At 41.8% G+C, this 22,927-nt stretch overlaps 1 pseudogene; it reads right to left on the minus strand.

Annotated features, from left to right (window-relative positions):
* Nucleotides 1-2,988: 2,988 nt before the first annotated feature.
* On the minus strand, nt 2,989-4,178 carry LOC103116202 (actin-related protein 2/3 complex subunit 2-like; annotated as a pseudogene).
* Nucleotides 4,179-22,927: the final 18,749 nt, after the last annotated feature.

The raw sequence follows: 22,927 nt of genomic DNA on the forward strand, positions 1-22,927 counted from the left end.
GGGCCTCTCCAGGACTTTGCTCTCACTGTAGAGCAGCAATAGTAGCAATAGCTGCCACATTCTCAAAGGGAGGCTGAGTCAGCCTGCTGTGCAACTCGAGGCAGATGGGTCCTGAAATGAGTGCAGTCTAGAATGTTCCTAGCTAGACTGTTCCTAAAATGAGTGCAGTGTATTGCATCAAAGCAATAGTAATGGGGGTGTGGGGGGAGGGTTCAGGTCCTGGAACAAGATGGCAGAGGAAGACCTAGTGGGGGTTGAATGGAAATGTGGAAAACAGAAATGTTACACATGTACAAACTATTGCTTTTTACTGTTGACTGTAAATCATTAATCCCCCAATAAAGAAATTGAAAAAAATGAGTACAGCCTAGAATGTTCCTAGCTGTGATCATGGACTGTAAGCTCAGTCTAACAGAGACTCAGAGGTTACACAGACTCCTGTGCTAAACAGGAATAGACATGGGCCCTAGATCAGATGGATGCGTTTAACAGCTAACGGTATTTATATATTTTCCTCATATTTGAAAGTTACTCTCTGCCCTAATACAGCTTTGTAGTCCTAGTCTCAACTCTCACATCATCTCCCCAGACAATAATTTTAGTCCACTTGCATGTTAGCTTTTAGGCTCAGGCAAAAAATTACTAAAGTCATAGACCACATGGAACATACCTAAAATAGACTTCCTAGTTTCGTTCCACATGAAGATCCCTAGTTTCATTTGCTCTATTCCTACCTTTGTGTTCCTGTTTATTGGACAATTTGCTTTATATAGTACTGTGTTTCAGCCACCAAGTTGCAGATGCTACTGTGACACCATTATGACCTTCCCAGGCAGACGACCTCATCAATGTGTCCCAGAACTTCACCTTTCCAGAGCCATACACCACTAGGAAAAGATAGAAACAAGCTGGGGGTATGGATTTACCTACCAATGCCCATGTCCAGCAGAGAATCAGTTACAGAAGCCAGACCTTCCACCTTCTGCACCCCATAAAATTTTGGTCCATACTCCTAGAGCAATAAAGAATAGGGGAACTTCCAATGGAGGAAATGCGACATGGAACTCTGGTGGTGGGAACTGCATGGAATTGTTCCCCTGTTATCTTATAATCTTGTTGTTCATTATTAAATTACTAATAAAAAAGAACACTGCCCCCTAAAGTTGCAACTCTATTTTATCTAAGGACAATAGCTAAAAAAAAAAAAAAAAGTACTGACAGACTAGAACTAAGAAGAAAAGAAGAGAAGAGAAAAGAAAAGAAAAAAAGAAACAGACTGGGAAGGTATGGATAGACTTGCCAACATCCCATCCACATCCACAAGAGAAGCAACTGTAAGCCAAATCTTCCACCTTCTGTACTCCATAAAGAATTCTGGCCCCTAAAAAAAAAAAAAAAAGAACTCTGGTCCATTCTCCCAGAAGTATAAATAATAGGGAAGCTTCCAATTGAAGGGATAGGACATGGAATTCTGGTGGTGGGAACTATATGGAATTGCACTCCTGTTATCTTACAATCTTTTAAATCATTATTCAATTATTAAAAGAAAAACCTGTCTCTAAGACTTTGTGAAAAACAGGGTGGTTATTGTTGGGAGGGTGAAGACATAGAAATTTAGTGGTGGGTGTGATGTGGGACAAACTTGTAAATCAATATTAATCACAAATAAAAATAGTTTTATAAAGAGAAAATTTTATGGAACTAGGTAGTGGCGCATTTGGTTGAGTGCATATGCTACAATGCACAAGGACACGGGTTCGAGTCCCTGGTCCCCACCTGCAGGGGGAATGTTTTGTGAGTGGTGAAGCAGTGTTGCAGGTGATACTCTGTCTCTCTCCCTTTCTGTCTTCCCTCCCCCTCTCGATTTCTGGCTTTCTCTATCCAATAAATAAATAAAGATAATAAAAAATTAAAAAAAACGAAATTCTCTATTTTTAAAAATAATTTTATTGGAGTTTCAATGGGTTACAATACAACTATTGACAGATGGCTAAAATTTCTCATCTCTGTGTGATAAGTGTCTGTAAAATACTCTAACCCCCAATTAATATCCATTCCCACCATCAGATACCATGACCCAAAACCCTCACAACCTCCCACCCCACCATCACCACACCTTTCCTTCCCCTGCATTCCCAGAGTCCTTTGTTTGGATGGAATACACCAAAACAAGTCGATTTTCACTTGTATTTTCCCTTTCTGTTCTGGTTTCTTTTTAAAAACAGTATTTCTTTTTTATGTTTTCTTTATTAATTTTATTTATTGTATAGAGGCAGACAGAAATTGAGAGGGAAGAGGGAGAGAGAAAGGGGGAGAGAGACAACTGCTTTACCACTTGTGAAGCTTTTCCCTGCAGGTGGGGCCAGGGGCTTGAACCAGGATCCTCACACAGTGTAACATTACACTCAACCAAGAGCTTTAAGGCCTGGCCCCTCCTCCTCCTTCTTCCTCTTCCCCTTCCCCTTCCCCTTCTCTTTCGCCTTCTCCTTCTCCTTCTCCTTCTCCTTCTCCTTCTCCTTCTTCTTCTTCTTCTTCTTCTTCTTTTTTTAAGATAGAAAGATTTTCTTTATTAATGTTCCCAACTATATTTCTTTAGATACAGGAGTTTTAACTCAAATACTTAAGAGAAAACGAGTTAAGATTATATAGCCCTGCCACTCATTACCAGTAACATACTGCAAAGAAAAACAGCTTGGAAAAGAGGTGGAAGGGAAGGGAAGAGAGGGAAGGAAGATAAAGAAAAGGAATTAAGTTGATCAAGTGGAATTCTTGTTTTCTTTTCCTGGAACTATGAAGTTCTTGCAAGCTACAAATCTTTTTTCTTTTTCAGATTATTTTCCAAACGTGTACAAAATGGAGCCAAAACAGAATCCCTTAAGTACCTGAAGAGGTGTGACATTAAAAGCTACTACTAAAGCTGCTGGATAATTCCAGCAACCAGTGTTCCAGACTTCCATTGCCAGTTCATCCTCTTCCTGTTCTCAAGAAGCTAGCGGGATAAAAACATCTTCCCCGTGACTGTGTTCATTTCTTTTTTCTCGGCATCTGGATGTACACGATTCAGCACCTTGAGGAAGTTGGAGGTTTTTGCCTGCATACATGTGTGGATACAGGCCTTTGAACACTTGATGTGATAGTGCAGGTAGTCCCGGAACATGTGAATCAGGCTGATGGTGTTGTCTCACTGGCATTGGTGTGGCGAGGGAACAGCACAAAGATGATGTAGCCAATACTGTCACCCATGGCGGCATCAGTGTCTTTCAGCTTCAGAGGAGGTTCCCTGTGGCTGAAAAGGATCTGTGGGGCTGTGTGGCTGGCTCTGCATCCTTCTTTGAACTGCATGAACACATTTCCGATGACTACATCATTGTCATCCTTAAACACTGGGCTGATGACGACTCTGACTCTGTCCTTTTTAGACTCAACATACATGGTTTCTTCATCCCTATAATGGATAACTGCCCTATTCTCGTCTTCCTTGCCCTTGGAACTGGAAGTATTTCTCAAAGACAGAGGCAAAACAATTTCGTCTCAACACACCAGCCCATGGAATCCTTGGATGCAGGCAGATTTTCAAGGTCGTAATGTAAAGAGACATTGTTACCTGATTCTGGATTCACCAAAAAACTCCCGTACACTCTCTATCATAACTTTTTTATATATTCATTTACTTATCTTCCCTTTTGTTTCCCTTGTTGTTTTATTGTAATAGTTATTATTATTGTTGTTATTGATGTCATTGTTGTTGTATAGGACAGAGAGAAATGGAAAGAGGAGGAGAAGACAGAGAAGGGGAGAGAAAGATAGACACCTGCAGACCTGCTTCACTGCCTGTGAAGCGACTCTCTTGTAGGTAGGGAGCCGGGGGCTAGAACCTGGATTCTTATTCCAGTCCTTGGGCTTTGTGCCACCTGTGCTAACCCGCTGCGCTACCGCGCGGCTCCCTCTCTATTGTAACTTATCAGCACCATGTGCCTGAAGTTCCTTGTAAAATTTCACAGAAATACTGACCATCACTTTTGTTTAATCTCCATTAGGATTTGAAATATGATAGAGGACTCCATCAAAATCTGCAAATGTTAATTCTGCTGCTTCTGGTTTCTTTTTGGCTACTGCGTTCTTGAGCTTGAGCTCTAGCGTCTCCTCAATGATGCAGTGTTCACCTCCAGCAGGATCATGGCGGCGGCTGGCCCCCTGAAGCCTGAACCAGCCTGCGGAGCCATTGCCTCTGCCGCTGCTTCGGCCTCACACACACCCCCACCCCCAACCCCCAACCCCAACCCCCGGCTCCAGCCGGCCTGGTCCCCTCTATACTTGTTTCTTAAATTCCACCTATAAGCAAGATATTTGTTCTTCTCTTGCTGGATTGTTCACTCCAAGTTCCATCCAAGATGAGGCAAAGGAAGTAACTTTATTACTTTTAAATGCTGAGTAGTATACCACAACTTCCTTAGTCACTCATTTGTTGTTCACTCCAAGTTCTTTCCAAGATGAGGCAAAGGAAATAACTTCATTACTTTTAAGTGCCGAGTAGTATACCACAACTTTCTTAGTCAGTCATTTGCTATTTGACATCTGGTTGCTTCCAAGTTTGGGTAGTCACAAATTGTGCTGTTTTGAACATAGGTGTACATAGATCTCTTCGGATAGGTGCTTTTGCTTCCTTTGGGTAAATCCCCAGCAGATAAATTACTATATCATATGGTAGATTTATTTCTAGTTTTCTGAGAATTCTCCAGACTGTTTTACACAAGGATTGGACCAATTTATATTACCTCCAGCAGTGTAGAAGGGTCTTTTCCTCCTCACATCCTCACTAACATTTGCTGTTTTTGTTCTAAGGCATGACATTCTCACAGGTGTAAAGTGGCATCTCATTGTTTTTATTTGCACTTCTCTGATAATCAGTGACTTTGAACATTTTAACATAAGTCTGTTGGTTTTTTGGATCTCTTCTTTGTAGAAAATTCTATTCATGATGGGCTTAGACCTCAAATAGATCCCTATTTCTATTGTCACTGGTCATCTCCATTAGGAACAACACAATAGACCCCTTTGTGGGCCCCCATGGGACCTTGCCCTCAATGTGGGTCAACAATGGTAGAGAATGTTCCATCCTCTGAAAGGAGGCTGGATAACATACTCTATCTACCACCTGAGGAAGAAGGGTCCTGAAATTGGGGCTCTTGGAACATTCCTACTCATGACCACAGAATGTGAGCTCAGATGTACAGGGATGCAGAGGTTACATAGGCTCCTAAGCTGAATATGGGTCCCAGATAAAATCAATGGGGTCTGCAGTCAACAATATTTATACACCTCTCCCATATTTGGGAGCTACTCTCTTTCCTGATCTAGGTTTCTAGCCCTTTTTCCAGCCATGATATCATCTCCCCAGACAATAACTTGGGTCCACCTGCATATCAGGTGGACCTGATATGCATCAGGCTCAGGAAAAAACTAGTATAGTCATGGGCCCTTTGAAATATAACTAAAATAGGCTTACTAGCTGTTGGTCTGCTTCTAAATTCTGCTTCTAAGACCCCTTCTGTTTCATTGGTTTAATCCCCCCTGCTTAACACTGTATTCTATTTACATAACCACTGTTAACTAAGCACCACCCTGCCTCCAGGGCATTGGTTTAATCCTCATTGTTTTGCACGCTTTTTCCTTCTCCCCAACCCCTATCCCATGTACATCCTCTTCGGACCTGACACTTCCATCTCAAGATATATAAGGACAGGATTGTGATTAGAGATAGCTTAGATTTCTCTTCTGAACTGCGTACAACTCTACCACTCAGCCATGAGTCCCTGACCATCTCCCTAGCGAAGCTAGCCCGGCATAATGGCGCCTGAACAGGGACTGGTAACTAGCAATCTTCAAAATGGGGACCCCAAATCTTCATATGCAATATTCCTGCCTTTAGGTTCATGATTAGTCAACAACATTTTTTTCAGCCACCAGGTTCCAGTTGTTACCATGATGCCAACGGACCTCCCTGGGCAGATGACCCCACCAATGTGTCCTGGAGCCCCTCTTCCGCAGAGCCCTGCCCCACTAGGGAAAGAGAGAGACAGGCTAGGAGTATGGATTGACATGCCAACACCCATGTTCAGCGGGGAAGCAATTACAGAAGCCAGACCTTCCACCTTCTGTATCCCATAATGATCCTGGGTCCATACTCCCAGAGGGTTAAAGAATCGGAAATCTATCAAGGGAGGAGATGGAATACTGAGTTCTGGTGGTGGGAATTATGTGGAGTTGTACCCCTCTTATCCTATGTTTTTTTTCAGTGTTTCCTCTTTATAAATAAAATTTAAAAAAAAGAATTCTATTCACGTTCTCACCACTTTTTTTTTTTGCCTCCAGGGTTATTGCTGGGGCTCGGTTCCTGCACCATGAATCCTCTGCTCCTGGAAGCCATTTTTTCCCTTTTTGTTGCCCTTGTTGTTTTATCGTTGTTGTGGTTATTATTCTTATTGATGTTGTTGTTGGATACGACAGAGAGAAATCGAGAGAGGAGGGGAGACAGAAAGGTGGAGAGAAAAACCGACACGTGCAGACCTGCTTCACCGCTTGTGAAGAGACACTCTGCAGGTGGGGAGTTGGAGGCTCGAACTGGGATCCTTGAGCCAGGCCTTGCACTTTGTGCCATACGCACTTAACCTGCTGCACTACCGCCTGACCCCCTCTCACCACATCTTAAAATGGGTTGTTTGGATTTTTGCTTTTGAGTTTATTGAGCTCTTTATTTTCGTCAATAGCATTTTATGTGATTTTAGGAATGTTAAAGATCTTCTCCCATTATCTATGGTGTCTTTCTGTTTTGGTGACAGCTACTTTTCTTATGCAGAAGCTCTCCAGTTTGATGTTGTTCTGTTGGCTTATTTTAATTTTTTGCTTTCATTGTTGTTGAAATCGAGAGGGAAAGGGAAGATAGAGAGGAAAAGAGATAGAGAGACACCTGCAGCCCTGCTTCACCACTCATGAAGGCTTCCTTGCAGGTGGGGACCAGGAGCTTGAACCTGGGTCTTTGAGCATTGTAATGTGTTTTTAATTAGCTGTGCCACCACCTGCCCCCCACCAATTCCTTTTTTTTAATGGAGCTTTTTCTTTTGCAGAGTTTTAGTAAGCCTTTTATATATTTCAATTTTAACACCTTTTCTGACATGTGCCATGTAAAATATTCTCCCATTCAACAGTGTGACTTTTTGTTTTCAAGTTCTTACTACTGCGCAGAAGCTTTTAGTTTGATTTAGTCCCATTGGTTTAAATTTACTTTTGTTTTCCTTGCTGTGGGGCTCAGTTTTCTTTTCTTTCTTTAAAAAAAAATTTAATCCTTTTTTATGTTTTTTAAATGTATTTATTTTCCCTTTTGTTGTCCTTGTTTTTTATTATTGTTGTAGTTATTGATGTCGTCGTTGTTAGATAGGACAGAGAGAAATGGAGAGAGGAGGGGAAAAGGGGGAGAAAAAGACAGACACCTGCAGACCTGCTTCACCGTCTGTGAAGCAACTTCCCTGCAGGTAGGGAGCTAGGGGCTTGAACCTGGATCCTTACGCCGGTCCTTGGGCTTACGGGCCACTTGCGCTTAACCTGCTGTGCTACTGCCCGAACCCCAAGGGGCTCTAGTTTTCAAAGATGTTTCTGAAAAAGAATCATTGAGTCTTTTGCCAATGTTTTTTTTCTATGTACTTGATGGTTTCTGCTCTAGTTTCTGTGTTTTTGATCCATCTGGAGTTGACTCAAGCAAGGGCACTCAAGCATGTTGTCATCCTGTTTCATTCTTTTGCATATTGCCACCCAATTTCCTGAGTATCATTTACTGAATAGATTCTTCCACTTAATGGTCTACACACTAGTTCATATGTATTGGCTGTTAATAAATGTGAGATCATTTCTGGATGCTCAATTTTATTCCATTGATCTGTGTGTCTGTTTTTTGTTCCAGTGTCATACTTTTTTTTTTTTTTTTTTACTATTATAGTGCTTTACTTATTATAATATTTCAAACCAGTGTAATCTGAAGTTAGGAAACATGATGTCTCCATTTTTTTTTCTCAGAATCCTGAGAAGGCTTGAAGTGGTTTCTGGTTCCGCATATCATTTGCTCTATTCCCTTAAAAAATTCTGTGGAGGGAATAGGGCAGTAGCACAGTGGGTTAAGCGCAGGTGGCACAAAACGCAAGGACTAGCATAAGGATCCTGGTTCAAGCCCCTGACTCCCCACCTGCAGGGGAGTCACTTCACAAGCGGTGAAGCAGACCTTCAGGTGTCTATCTTTCTCTCCCCCTCTCTGTCTTCCCCTCCTTTCTCTATTCCTCTCTGTCCTATCCAACAACAATATCAATAATAACTACAACAATAAAAAACAACAAGGGAAACAAAAAAGGGAATGAATAAAAATATTTTTTAAAAATTCTGTGGAATTTAGTGTAAAATGCATTGAATATACATACATCATTTTAATGATGTTTATTCCTTCAATTCATAAATGTGGACTATGTTTCCATTTTTTCTGTGCTACTTTTAATTCCTTTAATAGTGTGTCATAATTTTGGATGTACAAGTCTTTCACCTCCTTTGCTGAATTTATTCTTAGATACTTACTTGTTTATTTTATTTTTTTATTATTGGTGATTTAATATTGATTTACAAGATTATGAGATAACGAGGGTATAATTCCACACCATTCTGACCACCAGAGTTCATGTCCCCTTTCCTTCCATTGAAAGCTGCATTTGTTCTCCCAGTGTCACAGATATAGGTTGACTACTACTTCTTATTTTGGTAGTATTATTACTTTTTGCTTCCAGGGTTATTGCTGGGGCTTGGTTCCTGCACTACGAATCCACTGCTCCTGGAGGCCATTTTTCCGATTTTGTCGTTCTTGTTGTTATCCTTGTTGTTTTCATTATTATCATTGTTGTCATTGCTGTTGTTGTTGGATAGTACAGAGAGAAATAGAGAGAGGAGGGGAGACAGAGAGGGGGATAGACAGAGAGACACCTGCAAACCTGCTTTACCGCTTTTGAAGTGACCCCTACTGCAGGTGGTGAGCTGGAAGTTCGAACCAGGATCCTTACCAGTCCTTGCACGTTGCGCCATGTGCGCTTAACCCACTGCTACTGCCCGACCTCCCTTGACTACTACTTCTATAACTATATTTATATATATTTGACCATTTTTTCCCTATGGTCTTGCCTTCTCTTCCATTCTAAATCATGCCTATAGCAATTGCTACTTCTGAATGTCCTTCCTTTTCCTTCCTCTTCACTCTCTGGATCTGGATGGAATTTTGTTGTTCAGAGCCTTCTGGTCTTCCCCCCCTAACATTTTTCCTCCTCTCTGGGGTGTGAACCAGAATTCTTTGGGGGGTGCAGGAAGTGGGAGTTCTGTCTTCTGTAATTGCCTCTCCAATGGTCATGGACATTGGCAGGTTGATCCATATCCCTAGTCTGTTTCTTTCTTTTTCTAGTGGGGTAGGGCTCTGGAAAGGTGAGCTTCACAACACATTGGTGAGGTCATTTTCACAGGGAATTCAGGATGGAATTATAGTAGTGTTTGCAACTTGGTGACTGAAAGGGGTAAGATATAAAACAGAACAAAGTGCTTAATAAACAGGAACCAAAAATGTAGGAGTAGAGCAGATGAAATTAGGGATTTTAGTGTGCAGAGAAGCTAGGAAGTCTATTTTAGATAAGTTTCACAGGACCTATGACTTTAGTAATTTTTGCTTGAGCTTGATAGCTAGCATGCAGCTGGATTAAAAATATTGTCTGGGACGATAGTTTCAAAGTTAATAAATGGCTAGAAAGCTGTATTAGGGTAGAGAGTAGCTCCCAAACTTACGGAAAATATATAAATAAATAACTATATTTATATATCTATCTACCCAAGGGCCATATTTATTCATATTTAGCACAGGAGCCTTTATAACCTCTGAGTCCCTGTCAGTCTGAGCTTACAGTCCATGATCACAGCTGGGAACATTCTAGGCTGCACTCATTTCGGGACCAGTTTTCCTTGAATGACAGAGTAGGATGACCCAGCCTCCCTTTGGAGAGAGAGGCAGTCCTTGCCATTGGTAGTTCATAGTGAGGGTACTGTCCTGAAGAAGCCTAAAGAAAGCATATGATGGCATTCCTGATGTAAGTGACCAGTGGTGGAGAAAGGGATTTATTAGAGGTTTAGGCCCATATTGTGTATGGGGGGGGGGGGAATCCAAGTATTCCCTGACTAGGGACTCAGATGATGGTGTGGCCTGGTATTGATCACAAAGGCCATCATTAAGTGAGTTTTCAAAGTAACCAAGATCTCAAATAACTTGATTATAATAATAATTATCTATTGCCTTCTTAAGTCTAATACTGCAAGGAACCTTCCCCATTCTCTTCAAAATCCATATTTCTCTCAGTCCTGGAAACTCTGGGACTTTGCTTATATTTTTGATGCCTTTATATTTGATCCCCTGCCCTGTTACACTGCCTCTGCTGATCTCAGTTTAATCAGTGCAACCAGTGCCACCATGCCACATACGGCTGTCACACTGCCTCTTTGCTTTGGATTGTATCCAGAGATGCCATGCCTGAGTTTCCAACCTCCAACTCCAATAATCTGATGAGATCTTTCCTAACTCAAAGTTACAGACCCTAGATATAGGCTAGGGCTGAGGGGACTGGTACATGTATACACATACCCATAAGTCAGGGGCAACTTTATACCTCAAAGTAAAAGTTCTTGCTAGCCCTCTGTGATTAGACTTAGACACAATAAACTTGGCAAGCAAGTAGAAAGACCTACAGAAGGCACCATAAACTGTCTAATCAAATATTTACTACTTAGGCCTAGACATCCTACTCTCATAACTCCTACTTTACTCCTCTCAAACACTCTATCTGTTCAACTAACTACACAAAAGAGATATATCTTCTAATCTCATCTGATAGCATCAGCATTATTGTCACCCCTTGATCATCTTTCAAAGAAACACTGTATACACTTGGCCAAGAGATATACTAGCAAAAAAATATATATCAACTAAAAATATATCAACTAAAGGACAGTTATTGTCCCTATGACAGCCTCTACTAGAATCATCAGATAAGTAAATGCAGTAAAACTTAACATTAACTTAGACCACAGTAAAATCCTAGGTGTGTTTACTCCCTAACTCGAGATCAGACCTCATAAACCTAACACTGATTTGAATACAACAAATGGCATTCAACATTTTAACAACTGGGAGAAAGTCTAAGCTTCTCAGATAAAGAAAGGACTACAAAAGCTGGATAAAGGCAAGAGACTGGATCACCTAATTTATTTTAATAGCATTGTAAACGTAATTGATTTCCTCTTCTTCTTCTCTCTCCCCCTTCCCTCCCCTTCCCCTCACCCTTTCCCCTTCCCTTTCTCCTTCTCCTTCTTCTTCTCTTCCCTCCTCCTTCTCCTCTTTCTTATTCTATCTTACTGTGTGTGTAGGAGAACACCACTGGTTTTGTACATTAATTTTGCAGCTTCTTACTTCATTGCCAACTGTTTTTTAAAATATATATATATATATATATATTTATTTATTTATTTATTATTGGATAGAGACAGAGAGAAATTGACAGGAGAGTGGAAGATAGGGAGAGAGGGAAGATAGGGAGAGAGACACCTGCAGTCCTGCTTCACCGCTTCTGAAGGAGGGGACCAGGGGTTTGAACCTGGGTCCTTGCACACTGTAATGTGTACACTTAACCAGATGCACCACTCCTTACCCCACTTCCTTGCCAATTGTTTCTAAGTCTTTTATGTGGGATTCAAGCAAACTTTCTATGTATACTGTTGTGTTATCTGCAAATAGAGACAGTTATTTTTTCTCTCACAATTAGATTTGGCTCCCACCCCCTCTATGTTTTCAACTTCCAGAATGATATTGAGTAGTAATGAGTATGTGGGACATTATTACGTTTTTCCTGATATAAGAGGCGAAACTTTCCACTTCTTAGTATTGAGTATGATGTTGCCAAAAGGCTTTTTTTTTTGTATATAGCATATACTAATTGAGGAATGTTGCCTAAGTTCTAATTTTTAAAGGGTTTAAATCACAGAAGGATATCAAATATTGTCAAAAGTTTTCTCTGTGTGCATCCTAGAATGTTCCCAGCTATGACCATGGACTGCAAAGACTGACAGGGACTCAGAAGTTATACAGACTCTTGTGCAAAAATATGAATAGATATGGGCCCCAGGTCAGACCAACCTGGTAAATAGTTTTACATATATTATTTTTAATTAATTAATAAATTTATTAGATAGAAACAGAGAGAAGTTGAGAAGAGGGGGAGATAGAGATGGATAGAGACAGAGAGACACCTGTAGATCTGCTTCACCACTTGTGAAGCTTTCCATCTGCAGGTAGGAATCAGGAGCTCCAACTCAGTCTTGCATACTGTAATGTGTGCAACTAACCAGATATGCCACTACCTAGTCACTTTTATACATTTTCTTCAAGTTTGTGAGCTGCTCTCTGCCCTTAGTTTTCTAGTCCTTTCTCAACTTTGACACCATTTTCCCAGATAATATTTTTAGTCCACCTGCATGTTAGCTATCAAGCTCCAGCAGAAATTGCCAGTCATGGGCCCCTAGGAACAAACCTAAAACAGAGTTCCTCACTTCTTTCCACCTTAAGATCACTATTCTCATCTGCTTTGTTTCTACTTTATGGTTCCTGTTCATTAATCATTTTGTCCTGGTCTATATCTTACTACTTATTCAGCTACCAAATTGTGGATACTACTATGATTTTATCCTGAACTCCCTGGGCAGATGATCTCACCAACGTGTCTGGAACCTCACCTTTCCAGAGCCCTACCCCACCAGGGAAAGACAGAAACAAATGGGGGTACGGATTGACCTGCCAATACCCATGTCTAGTGGAAAAGCAATTACAGAAGCCAGATCTTCCACCTTCTGCACCCCATAAAGAATTTTGGTCCATGCTCCTAAAGGGGTAAATGTTAGGAAAAGATGACAAGAGGGCTCTGAACTCCAGATCTGAGCTCCAGAACCTGGAGAGAGAAGAGGGAAAACAAAATCTACCTGTGTAAGCCAATAAATTAGAAAACTATTACCTTGACATTAATAAAAGTAGTTTTATCTACAAATTAATAAAATAAAAATAAATGAACTATTAAAATTTCACTGCATGCATTAAGAAAATCTTTCAAGTTTGTTCTTCTTTGTTGCTACTATGGTATCTAACAATATGTTCAATAATGTATGTTGAACCACCTTGCATTTCTGGTATGAAACCCTGTTGGTCATGATGGACAACCTTTTGAAGGTAAAGTTTCATCATTTCGCAAAGATTTTGTTCAGGACCTTAGCTTTATTTATGTTCATCAGGGATATTGGTCTGAAGTTTTCTTTTTGTGTCAGCTTTTGGCATCAAAGTGATGTTAACTTCATAGATAACACCATTAAATATTTCTTCTTCCTCTTCTCCTCCTCCTCCTTTTTTTATTTAAGAAAGGAGACATTAACAAAACCATAGGATAAGAGGGGTACAGTTCCACACAATTCCCACCACCTGATCTCCATATCCCATCCCCTCCCCTGATAGCTTTCCCATTCTCTATCCCTCTGGGAGTATGGACCCAGGGTCGTTGTGGGTTGCAGAGGGTGGAAGGTCTGGCTTCTGTAATTGCTTCCCCGCTGAACATTGGAGTTGACTGGTCTATCCATACTCCCAGTCTGCCTCTCTCTTTCCCTAGCAGGGTGGGTCTCTGGGGAAGTGGAGCTCCAGTACACACTGGTGGGGTCGTCTGTCCAGGGAAGTCTGGTCGGCACTCTGCTGGCATCCGGAACCTGGTGGCTGAAAAGAGAGTTAACGTACAAAGCCAAACAAATTGTTGAACTACCATGGACCTAAAGACTGGAATAGTGCAGACGAAGTGTTGGGAGGTATTCCCTGAAGGCTCTTGTGTACTTCAGCTTTCAGGTATATATTTTCCCCTAGCTTATGGGCATGTGTGAATATACGCTCTATCTCAGGGGACCTGGACTATATCTAGGTTTGGGGACTTTACTGAGGAACTTTACTGTGGAACACCTGGAATGGAATTAGAGAATACTATGAAAGGAAAGGTCTCACCCGAGTGATGAAGCTGAAGGGTTGTCATCCCACACCTGAAGTCTCTGGACACAGTTTGAAGTGAAGCATGCTGGGGTGGCACTCGTTGCGTTGATTGGGTTGCGATCCGCGGATGCAATATTATTTGATTTGGATTGAGAGAAGCATGCAGGAAAGTGGGCCCCACCCTAAGGTTCCAGGACTGAGGGAAATATAGGCTCTATAGTGGAAATGTGAGGTTCCTGCTGTCTTAGGGTTCAAGAAGACAATGGATAGTTATTGTTATTATCATATTATTTGAAAAGTCCCTTTGTTAGGGTTTGGGGTATAATACCCAGCATCTTGTATATAGCTGTGCTATCAGTTGCTTCTGTTCTCCCTAGTCTAGGCTTTTGAGAGAATCAACATATCAAAGATAGCCTGTGTTTTAAGAAGTTCTAGACATATGATCAATTTTTCCCCTCTCATATTAATTAGTGATTTATATGTCTACAATTTAATAGGAGTGTACATAAACTCCATTCCCACCACCAAAAGACTGTGTCCCATCCCAACCACCCACCCCGCCCCCCCACCTCCACCCCGCTGAGCTGGGAAGCCCAGTGGTCACCCTCCCCTTCAATCTTGCATACTGTAATGTGTGCAACTAACCAGACTCCTCCTCTTTTTTAACTCCTCCTTTTATTTAACAAGAGCTTTGCTCAGCTCTGGTTTATGTTCGTGTGGGGGACGGTGAGGGGATTGAACCTGAGACTTCAGAGCCTCAGGCAAGAAAGTCTATTCATATAGCCATTATGCTATCTCCCTCCCCCTTTTAAGTCTTTATTTTCAATATTTTGGAGCCTTGGGCATGAAAGTCTTTTTGCATAACCACTATGCTATCTCCCCTACTTATCGTCAATATATTGAAAGAGCTTGAATAGAATATTTTATAGATTTTCCATTAAAGTTTGGTAAAACTTGTTGGCAAAACTGTCTGGTATTGTTCTTTTGTTATGGGGAAGAGTTTTGATTACTGTGTCAATTTCCTTAATCATAATTATTTTATTCATGTTTTCCATTTCCTTTTGGTTTGGTCTTGACATATTCTATTTCTTTTAAGTAATCCCCTTTTATGGCATATAGTTGTTCAGACTAATCTATTATGCTTTTCTCTATGATTTAAAAAATCTACTTAGGTTTTTATTTAGTTTTTGAATAGAAGCAGAGAAATTGAGAGAGGAGAGTAGATAAAGAGGTGGGGAGTGGGGAAAGAAACCTGGAGCACTGTTTTACCACTTGTGAAGCTTCCCCAATGCTAGTGAGGACTGGGGGGCTTGAATCCAGGCCCCTGCACACTGCAGTGTGTGCACTAAACCAGGTGCTCCTGCACCTGGCCCCTCTCATTTGATTTTCAATCCCCATGGTAACATTATCTCTCTTATCTCTCCATTTTTAATTGACAGACCTAGTTATAAAAGTCTTCACTCGGGGCCGGGTGATGGCGCACCTGCTTGAGCGCACATGTTACAGTGCTCAAGGACACAGGTTTGAGCCCCTGGTTCCCACCTGCAGGGGGAAAGCTTTGCAAGTGGTGAAGCAGTGCTGCAGGTGTCTCTCTTCCTCTCTCCCTCTCTATCTTCCCTACCCTCTAAGTTTCTGGCTGTCTTTATCCAATAAAGATAATTTTTTTAAAAAGGATAAAAAAAGTCTTCACTCTTGTTTCTTAATGACTTTTCTTAGGGGCTTGCCAACTTTGTTTACCATTTCAAAGAACCAGCTCTCTGTTTGACTGTTGTTGTTGTTGTTGTTTTGTTTTGTTGTTTGTTTGTTTACTTGTTTGCTTTCAATGTCGTTTTGTACACTCTAGATTTTATTATTTTTCTTCCTTATACCCAGTTTGGCTTTCTTTTGTTCTTCACTTTCTGGATCCACCAAATGTGAAGTTTGACATTCTTTTGAGTCTCCTACTGAATTAGTCTAGCTGAGGCAAAGCTGCAGCTAAGTTAGAGGAAATTACCCCACAGTACCTCAAAGACATGTTTTGACTGAGGCTATACTGTATTAAAGGCCAGAGAAAGGCACACAAGAACCCTTCTACAAAATCAGGAAAGACCAGGGAGCAGCTGTCAAGCTGGAGGTAAAGGGACTTTGTCTATAGATCCTACCTATGGTGGTGTGCTAGCCAGGAGGAAATTGCTGCTATAGCCACAGCAAGACCAAAAACTCTAGTTGGCAGAAGAAACCATAGGAGCCTTCAAAACTCACAGAGGATTCCTGGCAAAAGTGGTTCAGTCTAGGGTGGGGATGTCAGACTGTAGCTGCAAATTCTGTCAGTAGGACCATGATAACCAAATGGGGGTGGATCAGAAAGGCAGGAAAAAGCATGCTGATTTCCCATGCACAAGCAGACTGACTTTGGGCTTGAAGTTGGTGTTAGTACATGAAGGCCATGTAAGTGGCAAGCTCCAGGTCAATTTACTGACATGAGGTGGGTGGACCACTGATCTAATGGAACTTCACCAAATCCTGAAAGTACCCATTTAGTCTTTGCAGGCTCCTACTGTAATGGTGAGTGGTCAGAGCCATAGACAGGCTGCTGTGCCTCAAAAGTATGGCCGCTACAACTTCTCCATCATGCTATTGGACAGGCAGCAGTCCTAACAGTCTGTGTTAGCGCTGTGACTTGCTCCTGTCTCTGCAGGGTATATTGAAGGTAAACCACACCCTTTCAGGGGTGTGGTCGGTTACATTGCCAATGTGCCTACCTCCATAGCACAGTAGGCTTGCAGATAGACTACCCTGTCATAGATTAGCTGACCCCGGTCATGATTCACTCTACCTGTAGTTATCTCAACAAAGCAGAAGGTCTGGAGATCTGAGTGGCTCAGGAGCCTTGGGGTGGAGCTATAGGAAGGCTACACTGTCTAAGAGGTTTAGCCACTTATCCTCCCGTGGTAGCAGGTGGTTTGGTGTAGAAGCTGATGCATTCAGAAGCTGTGGTTTTACTCCACAGGACTTCTGGCAGATCATACTCTGGCAGAAAAGCCAACTAGTCTCCAGAAGCATTACGAAGGATGTCAGATGGTCTGATTTGAATTGGGCAATGGGAATGAGGTTTGATAGGCTCCAGTCTCTTCATGGCCGCAAAATGCAACTGCAGGAAACCACATCCCCTAAGAGGGCTGACCTAATGGACTCTCCTGAACAAAGTGACTAGTAGGCTGCTGGGGTTACTCCTCCTCTAGTAAGCACAGAGCAACAACAAATCACTATCTGTGTTGATTTTTTTTTTTTTTGTAACCAGAGCACTGCTCATTTCTGGTTTATGGTAATTTGGGGATTGAATCTGAGATCTTGGAGCCCAGGCATGAGAGTCTCTTTGTATAACCCTTATGCTGTCTCCGCCACTCACAACTCACTGTCTCCAACACTATTACTCCTCTGAACTCTGTGCGCATGTGCTGTGGGAAGAAGGAACTGCAAGACTCAGTCCACATTAGTCATCTCCCACAGTGGGACTGTTGCCAGGAGTCAGCTGAATGTAAGCCAGGTCAAGGATGTAAGAGGGGCCTGAGAAGTGAAGTCTAGAAACCTGATGTCATGAGACTGTGACTGGGGAAACACTGCTTACCTAGTCGGGGAATGCATAGGCTTGTGGCCTCTGTCAGTAGAAGTTCCTTCTTTCAGTTCTGCAGTTAGGTATGGCATTCTTTGTCTTTGTTCCCAGTTTGGTGTAGTGGCCAATGACTGCCTAGCTGTGACTTGCCTCTCCCCTATGAGATTGGGTTTAATATTAAAGCCACCTGTGTCTTTCCTTGACCCTGTACCAGCAGGCTTGCAGAGTCTCAGAGCTCAGGGCTTGGCAAAAACTTCCTTTTTCTACCAATGAATTCCCTCCCACTGGGAATCCCAACATTTAAAAAAATATATCTTTATTTATTTATTGGATAGAGACAGCCAGAAATCGAGAGGGAAGGGAGTGATAGAGAGGAAGAGAGACACTTTATGTTCTTCTACCTTCCAGATACCAAGTTGTAGATGCTACCATGATTCCACCCTGACTTCTCTGGGCAGATGACCTCACTAGTGTGTCCTGGAACTTCACCTCTCAGATCTCTACTCCACTAGGGAAAGACAGAAATAGGCTGAGAGTATGGATCAGTCTGCCAACACCCAAATCCAGCAGAGAAGCAATCACAGAAGCCAGCACTCCTAACTTCTACACCCCCAAAACAACTTTGATCCATACTCCCAGTGAGGGAGGGAGAAGTGATAGGAGAAAGAGGGTAAGAGTGCCCTGAATTTCAGCTCCATCAGTTCCGAGAGAGAGAGACCGAGAGACAGAGACAGAGAGAGAACACAAATAGGGGAGAGATATTTGTATGAAGCAATAGAGTTATGTGTAGCTTGGAGGGGAAGAGAGAATTGAACCTGGAAGAAAAATAACGCAATTATGTACAAATGTAGATAGATAGTTGTGGAGATGACAGCTAACCCATGTCTGCAACCTTGGGAGAACTGTGGTGGTTTGCATCGGAGGGACTCAGGATTCTGGACTCTGGTGGTGGGAACAGTGTGGAATTTTACCTCTCTTGACATGTAAAGTTGTAAATCAGTATTTAATTGCTAATAAAAAATTTAAAAAGAGAGAGAGGAAGAGAGCCAGAGAGACATCTGCAACATTGCTTCACCACTAGCAAAGTTTTCCCACCCCAAGTGGGGACTGGGGCCTTGAATCCATCTGAACCTTGTGCACTGTACCATGTGTGTCAACTAGGTGTGCCACCACCCCAACTAACAGTACCCCTTTTCCCATGTTGAGGTGTTTCTCTTGATAGGTCTCAAATTCAACCATTGTCTTCATTTCCATATGGCCTCTATGACTCTCTTACTGCTTCATGGCTATTCATGGCTCCCTGGCCTCAGCCCCGCCTCTTCTGTCTTCCTCATGCAGCCGAAGCCGCCGCCATCTTGGCTCGTGCCTCAGTGGCGGCGAGGGGTCCCCAGGAGGCAGCAGCAGGGGCAGGGGCAGGGGCAGGGCGGCCATTTCTGGAGACAAGAGCCTGGTGGGTGCTCTTGGCCGTGGAGGCGCAGAGTGAGGCGGCAGGTGGTGTGTAGGCAGTGGCAGAGGTGAAAGGCTGGTAGCGCTGGTGACGGCCTGGGCTCCACCGTTTCCAGCATACTCCACCTTGCGCTGTGCCAGAATTTTTTAAAAATAAATATATTTCCTTCCAAAAATCATTCAGTGAATCTCTTGTGTTCATCAGAGGAGGCCCTCCTCTGGTTGATCATTTTGGTTCAAATGGGATTATGTTTATTATCTCTTTCTGATAATTCATTATTTGAGTGTAGAAATGCAACGTAATTTTTCACAATGACTTTATAGATTTCTACTTTCTTGTGTTTACTTCTTTTAATTTGTTTGCTGTAATTTTTAGTATTTTCAATGTATATTTTCATATCATCAGCACATAGTGGTAGTTTTACTTCTTTCCAATTTAGATTATTTTATATATTATACTTTTCTTGTCTATTTTTGCTGGGATTTCTAAAACTATAGTGAGTAGTAGTGATCACAGTGGACATTTTTGTATTATTATTTTATTTTTAAAATTTATTTTATTAGTGATTTAATAATGATCGACAAGATTTTGGGATAAGAGAGGTACAGTTGCATACAATTCCCACCACCAGAGTACCATATCCCCTCCACTGGAAGCTTCCCTATTCTTTATCCCTCTGGCAGTATGAAGTCAGGATCATTATGGGGTGCAGAAGGTGGAAGGTCTGGCTTCTGTAATTGCTTCTCCACTGGACATGGACATTGGCAGGTGGGTCCATACCCCAAGCCTGTTTCTATCTTTCCCTAGTGGGGTAGGGCTCTGGGGAGGTGGGATTCTAGGACACATTGATGAGGTCATCTACCCAGGAAAGTCAGATTGGTGTCATGGTAGCATCTGTAACTTGGTGGCTGAGAAGCATTAATGTATAAAGCAAAAAAAAAAATATATATATATCGTTTAATAACCAGAAGCCTAAAGGTAAGAATAGAGCAGATGAGATTTGAGGTCTTCATGTTGGACAAATCTAGGAAGTCTATTTTAGCTATATTCTGATGGGCCTGTGACTTTATTAATTTTTGCCTGGGATAGACAGCTAATGTGTAGGTGGGCTAAAATTATTTTCTGGGAGGATAGTGTCAGAGTTGGGATTAGGACCAGAAAGCTGGATCAGGGCAGAGATTAATACATACATATATATATATATATATATATATATATATATATATATATATATTTTTTTTTTTTAAAGGACTGCTCAGCTTTGGTTTATGGTGGTTTGAGGGATTAAACCTGGGACTTTGGAGCCTCAGACATGAAAGCCTCTTTGCAGACCAGCACAATTTAATGATGGCCCTTTTGGTCACTATCAGGTCACTATATCATCTGGGGCCTTAATCAGGGAACCCTAGGGTTCCGACAGATATGATGGACCTAGACCTCTAACAGATTTCTCTTTCCACATCACTGGTGATCTTCATCAGGAAAAACACCATAAACCCTCTTGTGGGCCTCTATAAGACCTTGTCCTCAATGTAGAACAACAATGGTAGAAACTGTACCACTCTCCAAAGGGGGGTGAGGGTCAATGTACTCTGCTATTCAAGGAAGGCTGGTCCTGAAGTGAATGCAGCCTAGAATGTTCCTAGTTATGACCATGGAATGCGAGCTCAGACCTCCAGGGATCCAGAGGCTACATCCTGTGGTAAATATGAATGGACATGGGCCGTAGGTCAGATTGATGGGGTTTACAGTTAATGGTTTTTATATACTTTCCTGATATTTGGGAGCTATTCTCTGCCCTGATCCATCTTTCTAGTCTTATTCCCAACTCTAACACCATTTTCCCAGACAACACTTTCAGCCCATCTGCATGTTCGCTCATGCAAAGTGCCAGACTAGTGTGTGGTTGCCTCTTCCAGGGCGTGTACTCTCTGGGTTGGAGAGAACACGACCAGAGCCAGCCTGGGTTGCTACTCACTCAGCGGCACGAGAGAGATGACTCAGGAACAGACTCCTGGTGGCGAGGCAATTTGATTCTTTATTGATCAGAGAGCCAAGGCTTTTAAAAGGCAGACCCGGAAGTGGCAAGTCGGAAATGGAAATGGTTAGGAAAGGGGTGGAAAAAGGAAAAGAGGAACCGGAAATGGTAGGAACTTCCTTAGCAACTGTTGCAAAGGTTTTAACTGGTAGGATTAATAATACCTTGCAGGCAGGGAAGATCTTTAGGGTAGAAAGAAAATAGATCAAAGGAATGGAATGGGTGGGGATTTTTCAGGCAAAACAATGATTATGTAGATAATAAGGGAGCAGGCCATAGTATCAGGAATGCAGGGTGCTTTGTGAGGCAGAGAGTCTGATAAGATGAGAGGATGGATGTCCCCTCAAGTCGAGCCCTGCCAAGCTCAACCACATCCTCACAATTTCCTTACAGCAGAGTTCACTAAGAATCTTCAAATCTTAAAAGAAGAACTTCAGTCAGAATTCCTAACTAACTTCCTAGCTAAGCAGTTAGGAAGTATGAAAGAAAAATTTCAAGCACAACTCCTGGGAGTAAAAGACACTCTAACTGCAATCCATGCCAAAGTAAAAGGCTAAATAAGTAGAATCTCTCATTCAGAAAAAATATTCTCCAATATAGAAGATACAGCTAGCCCACTCTTTCAATTCAAAGATGAGAGAGAGAAAGTGGGGGGATGGTTCAGAAAGACTGAAGCAACTCTCTGTGAAATTGTAGACTCCATCAAAAGATCAAATATAAGAGTGATAGGTATATTTGAGGAGGAGGACAAGGGCAAAGGCCCAGAGTCCATTTTTCAGAATAATTTTAGCTGAGAACTTCCCTCACTAAGGAAACCCTCAGGATATTCTCATTCAAGAAGCAGAAAAATCACCCAGATTTATAAATTCAAAAAGACTAACATTAAGGCACATTATTGTAAAGCTCTTAAAAGTCAAAGACAAAGAAAAATTTTGCTGGCTTCTAGGGAAAGGAAAGAAGTTACATACAAAGGCAGAGCTATAAGACTTTCATCAGATTTCTCCTTACAAACTCTAGAGGCAAGGAGAGAGTGGAATGACATATTCAAAGTTCTAAAGGAGAGGGAATTCCAGCCACAATTCTTATATCCTGCGAAATTATCCTTCAAATATGAGGGAGAAATAAAGGTTTTCTCAAATATTCAAGAACCAAAGGAATTTGCCACAATCAACCCTACCTTATAATAACTACTGAACTGAATTCTGCAAGAAAGGAGGAAGCAAAGGAATACATGTTCCAAACAACAAGTTGCAGATGCTACCATGACGCCAACTTGACTCCCTCAGACAGACAACCTCACCAATGTACCTTGGAACTCCAACTCTCCAGAGCCTGGCCCTACAGAAAGATAGGGACAGGCTGGCAGTATAGATCAACCTGTCAATGCCCATGTTCAATGGAGAAGCAATTACAGAAATCAGACCTCTTACCTTCTGCACCCCTTAATGACCCTAGGTTCATGCTCCCAGAGAGATAAAGAATAGGAAAGTTTCCAATGGAGGGGATGGGATATGGAACTCTGGTGATGGGAAATGTGTTGAATTTTACCCCTCTTAGTCTAAGGTTTTGACGATATTTTCTATTTTTATTCTATAAGTAAATTAATTTAAAAAATGAATAAATAAAACTAAAACTACAAAAAACAGTTCAACACTTGATGTATTGCACTAAAGAAAAAGATTCTGGGGTGGGTGGGGGGAGTTCAGGTCCTGGAACATGATG

This window comes from Erinaceus europaeus, chromosome X (genome assembly GCF_950295315.1).
Source record: "Erinaceus europaeus chromosome X, mEriEur2.1, whole genome shotgun sequence".
Lineage (NCBI taxonomy): Eukaryota > Metazoa > Chordata > Mammalia > Eulipotyphla > Erinaceidae > Erinaceus > Erinaceus europaeus.